We start from the raw sequence: 13,423 nt of genomic DNA on the forward strand, positions 1-13,423 counted from the left end.
CACCAAGGCCCCGGGGACAGACGGGCTACCGTCTGGGATACCAGACACTGATCGTGGCCATTTGGCTCAGGAACTAACTGGCAACCCCACACCAATTTTTGGACCTGGACTGTGTACCTGACTCAGACCCATGGATACTGCAAACATGTAGTTCAGAGTACATTTCTCAGGCTCTGGCTCAGAATGGCCCCCACACTGATCCTAGTTTGAACACAAGAGCAATAACATGCAAGTCGACACCCCGAGGACCAAAGCTTTTCATTACAGAAGTGAATGGGTAGGGTTAGAATTCAGGGCCTCCTGCTATCGCCTGGCAGGCTGACTGTGTGGGCAGGAAGAAACCCGTGAGGGTGTGGTAAAAGGAAACCTCCATTGGCTACACCGGAGCAGGCAATTCTGCAGGAGGTGTGTTTTCTTCCTTCAGAAAGAGAGGCAGAAACGGATTTGCTGGTTTGTCCTGTCTTTCCCATCAGGAAAGAGATGCACCATTGATGCAGAGGCAAGGGGTTAGGCTGCTAGATATTTGGCACGTGTTTGGAACCTGGACCTGATGCAGTGGTCCTTGAAGGAGCCCCTTCTGTGCTGCCCAGGTCCAGAAGCATACTCTGCCTAGGGGAACCGTCTGTGAGTCGAAATGAAGGGAGGTCCACCCTTCACTGCCCTTACCCAGAGCTGGCCAAGCACCAAGCACTCAGGTGTCTCTCAGGGAGAGACAAGAGGGACATTCTTCCTTACACTGGAAGTTACTCTCTGCTCTCCCATAGCACAGGACCAGAGCGAGAGCTTAGCGCCAACCTTTGGGCTCGACTTGGGTGAAGGCAGTGAAAGCCCAGGCATCCCACAATGTGTCCCAAGGCTTGGAAAATAACAAATTGGTTGCAATGGCTCCAAGGGAGACCAAGGCTCTACATTACAGATGCTCTACCTGCACCAGAGCTAGGTTCCAAACACTTAAAGGTCCACAAGCAGAGTTTCAATCACTGAAGGAATACTGTAGAGTCCATCTCTACTTGATGGACAGGGCAGGAGGAACGGCAATGGCCAGAAGAATTCCGGGCTTACCAACCTTGTAGATAAACACTGCTTGCAGTTGGGGCATCAGGTTTAGTCAGGGGACTTTTCTCTGGGTGCAACTCGTTGGAGTGTCTTACATTTGAGGTTATGCTCGTCGCTTTATCCTTTGCTTTTTCCTTGTCTACTGGGTAAGAAAGATCGTTGGGCCTCTGTGTATCCACGACCATTTCTGGTCTTTTCTCAAAGTACATTTCAGCTGGTAGGCATTTGGGGCCAGATTTCAGGACGAATTCTTTCTCATTTTAGGTGAGGGTTTGGGTCAAGTTCCTGGACTCTGGGATACTTTGGGCTACGGGGCCTCTCATCTCGTGTGTTTGAGAACCATAGGAACATCAGGAAACCTAGTGCCAGTGGTCGGCCCCAGCAAAGAATGTTGGCCGGTATGCAGGCCCAGAGGAGTTAGAAAACCAGTCTTCTGCAACAAGGAAACTGTGAGCCATACGGTACTTTTTCAGTTGTATCCCGTTCTCATTTGAATTCCAGAAGGAGATTTCCTCTGGACTGGGCTTCCAGGTAAAAACAGGGGTTTTGTTCCCCCTTCCCCGCTGCAGAGTGCTTCCTATTCTGAGGACAGCCAGCTTCACATAGATTCTACTAGTCACTCTATTCTTTGCTTGCTCTCGTTCTCGTAGTTCAGGAGGAACTTTGGCATTCCATGTGTCCATTCCCATTCGGTCACTGGTTTGCTTTCCTTTCTGAATCCTGAGTTCAAATATTTTTCATTTTTCAGTGGGAATGAGAGAGAGAGAGAGAGAGACAGAGAGAGAGAGAGAGAGAGAGAGAGCTAGCAGGTGTGGGGTAGGGACAGAAAGAGGGAGACACCCGACCCGAAGCAGGCTCCATGCTGTCAGCACAAAGCCTGATGTGGGGCATGGCCTCACAAGGATGAAATCATGACCTGAGCTGAAATCACGACTCAGCCACTTAACCGACTGAGCCATCCATGTGCCCATCCCTTGTGGTTCATCTATTTATATCCTGGTTTCCACTAGGCACAATGGGCCTGTCAATAACTCAGTGGAAAACCAGGGATTGGTGGAAAGTTCCCATGTTGATCCAATGCTGTCTGAAAGCATTCAGTATCTGCTACACAGAAGCATCCACTGACCTCCCCTGTCCCCCCTTCCCCTCCCATACACAGACACATATTGAAGACAAGTTGGCATGGGAATAGCAGAATTGAAACACTATCTTCTACAGATGCCCGCGTTCTGAAGAGTAGACAATTCACACATTTCCAGAATCCTTCAGGCCCTGCAGAATATGCAGGAAGAGCCCATGCAAGCACCAGTACAACAGAGGCACTTTCCAAACACTTAAGGGTCAGCCACAACCTACAAGCTGCTAACTGTATAGCATGACTGTCTCAGAGGAGAGGGCAAAAAAGAAAAAAAAAAAAAGAAAAGAAAAATCCAATGCCAGAAACTTTCCATCTCCTTTTGAAGGAACAACACAGGAGGTCTCCTTTCTTGTAGCCCCCACAGTGTTCTTACTGCTTAGACAACCATCTTGCCAAGAGATTCTGCTAATTGCTTCCTTTTTTTTTTTTTTTTTTTTTTTTTGCTATATGCCATACTCTTTGGTTCATAAAGAACTTTGGCCTTCTGTGTATTCTCCCCCACCCTGGTGCTCTTTTCCAAGCGCAGTTGTCCCTGTTATACATTCAGGCACACTGTCCCAGAGCCATTTCCTCTACGATTATCTAGGGATTCTGGCCCCGTTCTTGTCACTCTAGAATATGCTGGGCCACAGGATATGCTGAAAAATTGCCGTTCATGAGTCAAAAGGGAAAATGCACTATTGGGGCCTCATCAAAATAACACGCTTCTGCACAGCGAAGGAAACAGTCCTCAATACTAAAGGGCGACCGAGAGAATGGGAGAAGCTATGTGCCAACGACATATCAGATAAAGGGTTCGTATCCAAAATCTAGAAAGAACTTATCAAAGTCGACACGCCAAAAACAAACACTCCAGTGAAGAAATGAGCCAAAGACATAAAGAGACACTGCTCTAAAGAAGGCTTCCAGATGGCCACCCGACACATGAAAAAAATGCTCAACATCACTCATCATCAGGGAATTACACATCAAAACCACAACGGGATACCACCTTATACCTGCCAGAAAGACCAACATTGACAACGGAGGCAACATCTGAGATTGGCGAGGCTGTGGAGATACAGGATCTCTTTGCATTGCTGGTGGGAATGCAAGCGGGGCAGCCACCGTGGACATTACTCAAAAAATTAAAAATGGAACCTCCCTACGACCCAGCAATTGCACTACTAGGTATTTATCCAAGGGAGACAGGAAGGCTGTTTCGAAAGGGCACATGCGCCCCAACTTTTATAACAGCACTGTCAGCAACAGCCAAAGTATGGAAAGAGCCCAAATGTCCATCGATGGATCAATGGATAAAGAAGGTCTGGTTGATATATACAATGGAGTGTTGCTCAGCAGTCACAAAGAATGTCATCTTGCCTTTTGCAGCTACATTGAAAGAACTAGAGGGTTTTATGGTACGCGAAAGTAGTCAGTCAGAGACACATAACTATCAAGCGACTTCACTCATCTGAGGCTTTTAAGACACAGAACAGATGAACATAAAGGAAGGGAGGCACAAATAATCTCCAAAGAGGGAGGGGTCCGAAACATAAGAGACTCTTAAATATGGAGAACACACAGAGGGTCCCTGGAGATGTTGTGGGAGGGGGTGTGGGCTAAGTGGGTAAGAAGGGTTAAGGAATCTACTCTTGAAATCATTGTTGCACTAGAGGCTAATTTGGATGGAACTCGAAATGTAAAATAAAAGAAAACAAATTGCCTTTCAGTACCCTTTTGGCAAAGATAAGCCCAGGGCGTTCCAAGGTGCCCAGCAGGAATGCATGTGTGTACACAGGGTCAGAGGGATCAGGAGGGAGCGATCCTTCCTTCTGGGACCAGAGGCACATGGAGCTGGACAGTTGCTTCTCAACTTTATCTCATTCTCCGCTGAAAGGAAAGCCTTTGGCCGTGTGTGTAGCCATTCCAATTCCCTGGCTGTATTGATAATTACGTCTTGGGTCCTAGGCAAGGCCAAGGAGGCCATCCCCCACATAGGGAGTGCCCAGGCATTCCTAATGAACTCTGACTCTTGTCTGGGCTAAGCCAAGAGCAATCAGTTTCTGATATCCCCCAGGAAAAATTGCCTTCCTGGGAGTACTTGGTGTCTGACTGGCTGAGAAAAGAAATGCTGGTTAGCCAACGTGTCTCCCTCCCTGCATGTTAAGGATGCTTTCACTCTGAAGACCAGTTGGCTCCCCCGTGGGCACCAGTCGCGAGGATCTTGTTAGCACTGAAATACACCATTCAAGAACTACTGCACCACAGGCCAGTTCAAAACACTTGAACACAACACCAGGCCCCTGGTAACACTGCTGCCTCTCTCCTTTGATCAGATGACAAAAGGAAAAGAGTGACCTCCCGAAGATTTTCTTCCCTTTCCCGAGTAAGAATAAGGTATCTTGCCATGAAGACTCCTACTGCAAACAGTGGAGGTTTCCCTTTGCCCTTGCCCATAGGTGTTTCTTATTCCTGTCACAGTCAGCTTGCCATGAGATTGTAGGAGCCATTTCATCCACAAAATTATCCCATTTGAATCTCTCATAGGAACACTGTGTCTCTATGTACCTACTCCACCATTGTCCTCTCTTTTGTGTTTTTTTATTACTTTTCAGACAGAGGTAGAGACAGAGAGGAAGAGAGAGGACAGGGACACAGAGACAGAGAGAGCAGGCAGTGAGGGGTAGAGTGGGACAGATGATCCCAAGGCGTCTCCCTGCTCACAGGAGAGAACTGATGTGGGGGAGGGCTTGCAAACCATAAGATCATGACTTTAGCAATGAAGAAATGTTGAACCAATGAGTCACCCAAGAGCCCCCATACCCCATGTCTTTTAACAGTTTAAAACATTTATTTCACTTTTGAGAGAGTGAGTGAGAAAAAGAGAGAGAGAGAGGGACATTGCAAGCAGAAAAGGGCTGAGAGAGAGACAAAGACTCTGAAGCAGGAGTTCCGGAAGATGGCGGCGTAGGAGGACGCTGGACTCACCGCTCATCCTGCTGATCACTTAGATTCCACGTACACCTGCCTTAAGAACCCAGAAAACCGCCAGAGGGTTAGCAGAACGGAATCTCCGGAGCCAAGAGCAGACGAGAGGCCCACGGAAGAGGGTAGGAAGGGCGGCTAGGTGGTGCGTGCTGCAAGGACTGGCGGGAGGGAGCCGGGGCGGAGGGGCGGCTCGCCAGCCAAGCAGAGCCCCCGAGTCAGGCTGGGAAAAGCAGAGGGGCCGGAAGGACTCTGTTCCGACAGCAAGCGCGACTTAGCGTCTGGGAGGTCATAAGTTAACAGCTCTGCTCAGAAAGCGGGAAGGCTGGAGGACAAAGGGAAGGAGAGCTGCTGAGCCCCCAGATGGCAGAGCTCAGCTTGGCGGGGAACAAAGGCGCTCGCCAGCGCCATCTCCCCCACCCATCCCCCAGCCAGAATCCCAAAGGGAACCAGTTCTTGCCAGGGAACTTGCTCGCTCAGCGCAAACACCCAACTCTGTGCTTCTGCCGAGCCAAACCTCCGGCAGCGGATCTGACTCCCTCCCACTGCCACAGGGCACCTCCTGAAGTGGATCACCTAAGGAGAAGCGAGCTAAGCCTGCCCGTCCTGCCCCCGTGCACCTTGCCTACCCACCCCAGCTAATACGCCAGATCCACAGCACCACAAGCCTGGCAGTGCGCAAGTAGCCCAGACGTGCCACGCCACCCCACAGTGAATCCCGCCCCTAGGAGAGGGGAAGAGAAGGCACACACCAGTCTGACTGTGGCCCCAGCGGTGGGCTGGGGGCAGACATCAGGTCGGACTGCGGCCCCGCCCACCAAATCCAGTTACACACCACAGCAATGGGGAAGTGCCCTGCGGGTCCTCACCACTCCAGGGACTATCCAAAATGACCAAACGGAAGAATTCCCCTCAGAAGGATCTCCAGGAAATAACAACAGCTAATGAACTGATCAAAAAGGATTTAAATAATATAACAGAAAGTGAATTTAGAATACTAGTCATAAAATTAATCGCTGGGCTTGAAAACAGTATACAGGACAGCAGAGAATCTCTTGCCACAGAGATCAAGGGACTAAGGAACAGTCACGAGGAACTGAAAAACGCTTTAAACGAAATGCAAAACAAAATGGAAACCATGACGGCTCGGATTGAAGAGGCAGAGGAGAGAATAGGTGAACTAGAAGATAATGTGATAGAGAAAGAGGAAGCTGAAAGAAAGAGAGATAAAAAAATCCAGGAGTATGAAGGGAAAATTAGAGAACTACGTGATACACTAAAAAGAAATAATATACGCATAATTGGTATCCCAGAGGAGGAAGAGAGAGAGAAAGGTGCTGAAGGGGTACTTGAAGAAATTATAGCTGAGAACTTCCCTGAACTGGGGAAGGAAAAAGGCATTGAAATCCAAGAGGCACAGAGAACTCCCTTCAGACGTAACTTGAATCGATCTTCTGCACGACATATCATAGTGAAACTGGCAAAATACAAGGATAAAGAGAAAATTCTGAAAGCAGCAAGGGATAAAAGTGCCCTCACATATAAAGGGAGACCTATAAGACTCGTGACTGATCTCTCCTTTGAAACTTGGCAGGCCAGAAAGGCTTGGCACGATATCTTCAGTGTGCTAAACAGAAAAAATATGCAGCCGAGAATCCTTTATCCAGCAAGTCTGGCATTTAGAATAGAAGGAGAGATAAAGGTCTTCCCAAACAAACAAAAACTAAAGGAATTTGTCACCACGAAACCAGCCCTACAAGAGATCCTAAGGGGGATCCTGTGAGACAAAGTACCAGAGACATCACTACAAGCATAGAACATACAGACATCACAAATACTCTAAACCCGTATCTTTCTAGAATAACACTGAATGTAAATGGATTAAATGCGCCAGCCAAAAGACGTAGGGTATCAGAATGGATAAAAAAACAAGACCCATCTATTTGCGGTCTACAAGAGACTCATTTTAGATCTGAGGACACCTTTAGATTGAGAGTGAGGGGATGGAGAACTATTTATCATGCTACTGGAAGCCAAAAGAAAGCTGGAGTAGCCATACTTATATCAGACAAACTAGACTTTAAATTAAAGGCTGTAAGAAGAGATGAAGGAGGGCATTATATAATAATTACAGGGTCTATCCATCAGGAAGAGCTAACAATTATAAATGTCTATGCGCCACATACCGGAGCCCCCAGATATATAAAACAGTTACTCATAAACATAAGCAACCTTATTGGTAAGAATGTGGTCATTGCAGGGGACTTTACCTCCCCACTTACAGAAAAGGATAGATCATCTAGACACACAGTCAATAAAGAAACAAGGGCCCTGAAGGATACATTCGATCAGATGGACTTGACAGATATATTTAGAACTCTGCATCGCAAAGCAACAGAATATACTTTCTTCTCGAGTGCACATGGAACATTCTCCAAGATAGATCATTTACTGGGTCACAAAACAGCCCTTCATAAGTTTACAAGAATTGAAATTATACCATGCATACTTTCAGACCACAATGCTATGAAGCTTGAAATCAACCACAGGAAAAAGTCTGGAAAACCTCCAAAAGCGAGGAGATTAAAGAACACCCTACTAACGAAGGAGTGGGTCATCCAGGCAATTAGCAAGAAATTTAAAAATATATGGAAGCAAACGAAAATGAAAATAGAACAATCCAAACGCTTTGGGAAGCAACGAAGGGAGTCCTGAGAGGAAAATACGTTGCAATCCAGGCCTATCTCAAGAAACAAGAAAACTCCCAAATACAAAATCTAACAGCACACCGAAAGGAAATAGAAGCAGAACAGCAAAGGCAGCCTAAACCCAGCAGAAGAAGAGAAATCATAAAGATCAGAGCAGATATAAACAATATAGAATCTAAAAAAACTGTAGAGCAGATCAACGAAACCAAGAGTTGGTTTTTTGAAAAAATAAACAAAATTGACAAACCTCTAGCCAGGCTTCTCAAAAAGAAAAGGGAGATGACCCAAATAGACAACATCATGAATGAAAATGGAATTATTACAACCAATCCCTCAGAGATACAAACAATTATCAGGGAATACTATGAAAAATTATATGCCAACAAATTGGACAACCTGGAAGAAATGGACAACTTCCTAAACACCCACACTCTTCCAAAACTCAATCAGGAGGAAATAGAAAGCTTGAACAGACCCATAACCAGCGAAGAAATTGAATCGGTTATCAAAAATCTCCCAACAAATAAGAGTCCAGCACCAGATGGCTTCCCAGGGGAGTTCTACCAGACGTTTAAAGCAGAGATAATACCTATCCTTCTCAAGCTATTCCAAGAAATAGAAAGGGAAGGAAAACTTCCAGACTCATTCTATGAAGCCAGTATTACTTTGATTCCTAAACCAGACAGAGACCGAGTAAAAAAAGAGAACTACAGGCCAATATCTCTGATGAATATGGATGCAAAAATTCTCAATAAGATACTAGCAAATCGAATTCAACAGCATATAAAAAGAATTATTCACTATGATCAAGTGGGATTCATTCCTGGCATGCAGGGCTGGTTCAACATTCGCAAATCGATCAACGTGATACATCACATTAACAAAAAAAAAGAGAAGAACCATATGATCCTGTCAATCGATGCAGAAAAGGCCTTTGACAAAATCCAGCACCCTTTCTTAATAAAAACCCTTGAGAAAGTCGGGATAGAAGGAACATACTTAAAGATCATAAAAGCCATTTATGAAAAGCCCACAGCTAACATCATCCTCAACGGGGAAAAACTGAGAGCTTTTTCCCTGAGATCAGGAACACGACAGGGATGCCCACTCTCACCGCTGTTGTTTAACATAGTGCTGGAAGTTCTAGCATCAGCAATCAGACAACAAAAGGAAATCAAAGGCATCAAAATTGGCAAAGATGAAGTCAAGTTTTCGCTTTTTGCAGATGACATGATATTATACATGGAAAATCCGATAGACTCCACCAAAAGTCTGCTAGAACTGATACATGAATTCAGCAAAGTTGCAGGATACAAAATCAATGTACAGAAATCAGTTGCATTCTTATACACTAACAATGAAGCAACAGAAAGACAAATAAAGAAACTGATCCCATTCACAATTGCACCAAGAAGCATAAAATACCTAGGGATAAATCTAACCAAAGATGTAAAAGATCTGTATGCTGAAAACTATAGAAAGCTTATGCAGGTAATTGAAGAAGATAGAAAGAAATGGAAAGACATTCCCTGCTCATGGATTGGAAGAATAAATATTGTCAAAATGTCAATACTACCCAAAGCTATCTACACATTCAATGCAATCCCAATCAAAATTGCACCAGCATTCTTCTCGAAACTAGAACAAGCAATCCTAAAATTCATATGGAACCACAGAAGGCCCCGAAGAGCCAAAGTAATTTTGAAGAAGAAGACCAAAGCAGGAGGCATCACAATCCCAGACTTTAGCCTCTACTACAAAGCTGAAATCAAGACAGCATGGTATTGGCATAAACACAGACACATAGACCAATGGAATAGAATAGAAACCCCAGAACTAGACCCACAAACGTATGGCCAACTCATCTTTGACAAAGCAGGAAAGAACATCCAATGGAAAAAAGACAGTCTCTTTAACAAATGGTGCTGGGAGAACTGGACAGCAACATGCAGAAGGTTGAAACTAGACCACTTTCTCACACCATTCACAAAAATAAACTCAAAATGGATAGAGAACCTGAATGTGAGACAGGAAACCATCAAAACCTTAGAGGAGAAAGCAGGAAAAGACCTCTCTGACCTCAGCCGTAGCAATCTCTTACTCGGCACATCCCCAAAGGCAAGGGAATTAAAAGCAAAAGTGAATTACTGGGACCTTATGAAGATAAAAAGCTTCTGCACAGCAAAGGAAACAACCAACAAAACGAAAAGGCAACCAAAGGAATGGGAAAAGATATTTGCAAATGACACATCGGACAAAGGGCTAGTATCCAAAATGTATAAAGAGCTCATCAAACTCCACACCCGAAAAACAAATAACCCAGTGAAGAAATGGGCAGAAAACATGAATAGACACTTCTCTAAAGAAGACATCCGGATGGCCAACAGGCACATGAAAAGATGTTCAACGTCGCTCCTTATCAGTGAAATACAAATCAAAACCTCACTCAGATACCACCTCACACCAGTCAGAGTGGCCAAAATGAAGAAATCAGGAGACTATAGATGCTGGAGAGGATGTGGAGAAACGGGAACCCTCTTGCACTGTTGGTGGGAATGCAAATTGGTGCAGCTGCTCTGGAAAGCAGTGTGGAGGTTCCTTAGAAAATTAAAAATAGACCTAACCTATGGCCGAGCAATAGCACTGCTAGGAATTTATCCAAGGGATACAGGAGTACTGAAGCATAGGGGCACTTGTACCCCAATGTTTATAGCAACACTCTCAACAACAGCCAAATTATGAAAGAGCCTAAATGTTCATCAACTGATGAATGGATAAAGAACTTGTGGTTTATATACACAATGGAATACTACGTGGCAATGAGAAAAAATGAAATATGGCCTTTTGTAGCAACGTGGATGGAACTGGAGAGTGTGATGCTAAGTGAAATAAGCCATACAGAGAAAGACAGATACCATATGGTTTCACTCTTAGGTGGATCCTGAGAAGCGTAACAGAAACCCATGGGGGAGGGGAAGGAAAAAAAAAACAGGTTAGAGTGGGAGAGAGCCAAAGCATAAGAGACAGTTAAAAACTGAGAACAAACTGAGGGTTAATGGGGGTGGGAGGGAGGGTAGGGTGGTTGATGGGTATTGAGGAGGGCACCTTTTGGGATGAGCACTGGGTGTTGTATGGAAACCAGTTTGACAGTAAAATTCATATATTAAAAAATAAAAAAATAAACACACACACACACAAAAAAAAAAGACTCTGAAGCAGGCTCCAGGCTTCGAGCTCTCAGCACGAAGCCCGACTAGGGAGCCGAACTCGAGAACTGGGAGACCATGACCTGAGCAGAAGCCAAGAGTTGAGGTTTAGGGGAATGAGTCATCCACGTGTCCCCTTTTACCTTTTCTAAAATGAGAATCTTCCAAGGGCACATCAGGGCCCATGGTTCAGAGCAATTCCCTCTGATTTTAATTGGGGATTCTGGATGAGTTCTTGTGACAGCACAATAAGTTGGGCCCTAGGAGCCTTGCAACATGCCTTCCAGATCTAAATTGACAACATGAGATGTAGGTCATGGGAAGACACCCAACAGAGGATATTTGTGTGTAGTTAGGGCCAAAGGGTGTGGGAAGGCAGTTGACCTCACGTCTGGGACAAGGGCAAATGGCGCGACACATTTCCCTCTCAGCCTTCTCCCATTCTCATCTGAAAGGAAACTTTCGTTGTCCTTAGAAGAGCCATTCCCATGCCAATGCTATGTGCTAACTAGGACTTGGTTTGCAGCCCGGGTGAGCCAGTGAGGCTGTCAGTCACACAGTGAGCTCCCAGGCATGCATGGTGAGTTCTCACGCTGCTTCCGTGCCCACCAAGGGAAATTATTTTCTGACAACCCACAGGAAAGATAGCTCTGCTCTCAGAGAGCACTTACTGCTTGGCCTCAGATTCTGAAGAGCACACAATCCACGCTTACGAGCTATGTTCCAGGACCTGGTCAGTGCAGACAGTGGCCCGTCACCATCGAATGCATAACAGAAACGGTTGCAAACACTTGAGCGACAGCCTGGAGCATGGACCCACTACCCCTGAGTCCCTGCTGCCTCTGTCTCCTGATGGGAACGGCAGGAAAAACATCCAAGGCCAGAAGCTGTCCCTCTGTTGCAGAAGGACATAGGCAGACCCATGGCAGACTGGACTTTCCAGAGGTTTTCCCTTTAGAGTTTTAGTTTTTCTCTCGCCTCAGGTGTTCTTCCTCCTTACGCAGGACCTTGCCAGGAAATTGTCATTCTAGACACTTCATTCTCACCTGCGTCCCTGTCTCTTCAGTAATGAATCATTTGGCCATTCACATTTCCGTTTCAATGAGTCCCGTTTCTTCGGTATACAAAGACCCTTGTCTCTGGGTGCCATTCAGAGCCTTTTTCCCAGGAAATATCCGGACATGTGGAACCTGGGTCCTCGTGTGGCCCTCCCATGTTTCTTTACCAATTTCCCTGTTTTGACTTAGGAGCCATAGAGCTGTCACTCACTCGACCCGTGCCCAGGGATACGTTTTCCCACCGGCCTGGCCACGTCACAGGTGGAGCCCAGCAAAGCAGCTCAACCACTCCTAGAGACAGCACTTGCACTTACCCGTCCTTGATTTACCTTCCATCTGGGGCACAGATGGCCCGCAGGACCACAGGTATCATGATTGGGAGCAGGTCACGACCAATAGAGTTTAGAAAGGAGAAAGTTTCATATTCTGAGCATTCTAATCATGCTCACTTGCTGTCCAAGTGCGGTCATTTTACTATCCAGTTTACTTTCCCCACATGTGCCTTGGCACATACACACTGATGATGTTTTCAAGAAAAAGTAGACCCTAGGTAAGTGACGATGGAGAAAGAAGCAAAGGGGTAGAGACAGCTCTGCCATGGGGCAGCCGCATCCATTTGCTTGGCTGCATGCTCAATGGCCCAAACATGGACAAGGAATGCCTGAAATGAGTAGGTGCCTGCTGGACCCATGGACCATCCTTGGCGCATCCTCGAGAAGAAAGGACGAGAGTGCTCAGGGGGCACCTCGTATTATGATGAGCTAAGTCCCCTTAGTTAGACAACCGCTACAGAACAAATGTTTTCAGCGTTCTCCTGTAGAGTGTTGGGATTCTCCAGAGTTCCACCTAATCATAATGGGTCCACTGGCCTTGATTCTCCATCAACGACTTATATCTCCGTCACCCTACTAGAGCCTCTCGCGTTTTCCAGCCTCTGGAAAAGGCAAGAAGTAACGTAAAATGGGAAGTTGTTACACTCTCTGAATGATACTCAGGGCAAGATCTATTCATTTTAAAACAGGGCAACCTGAATGATATGTGAACAGACGAGGCAACGCTGTGCTGTTACCAACCTCTGCATTTCTTGCAGGCATATGGCACGCTGGCCAACACCGCGACTCAGTACATCCTTCTTATAGGTGAATCCTTGCTTTCATCAACACAACCCACCATAACTAATCATTTGCTGTGAGGGTACACATGTGAGAGGCCTTTAGTGCTCCAAACAGGGGCTGGGAGAAGTGAACTGGTAAGGAGGCAAACACCAGGTGCTGCCCCAATGGGCTCCAG

The sequence above is a fragment of the Neofelis nebulosa genome, chromosome 16 (assembly GCF_028018385.1).
Source record: "Neofelis nebulosa isolate mNeoNeb1 chromosome 16, mNeoNeb1.pri, whole genome shotgun sequence".
Taxonomy (NCBI): domain Eukaryota; kingdom Metazoa; phylum Chordata; class Mammalia; order Carnivora; family Felidae; genus Neofelis; species Neofelis nebulosa.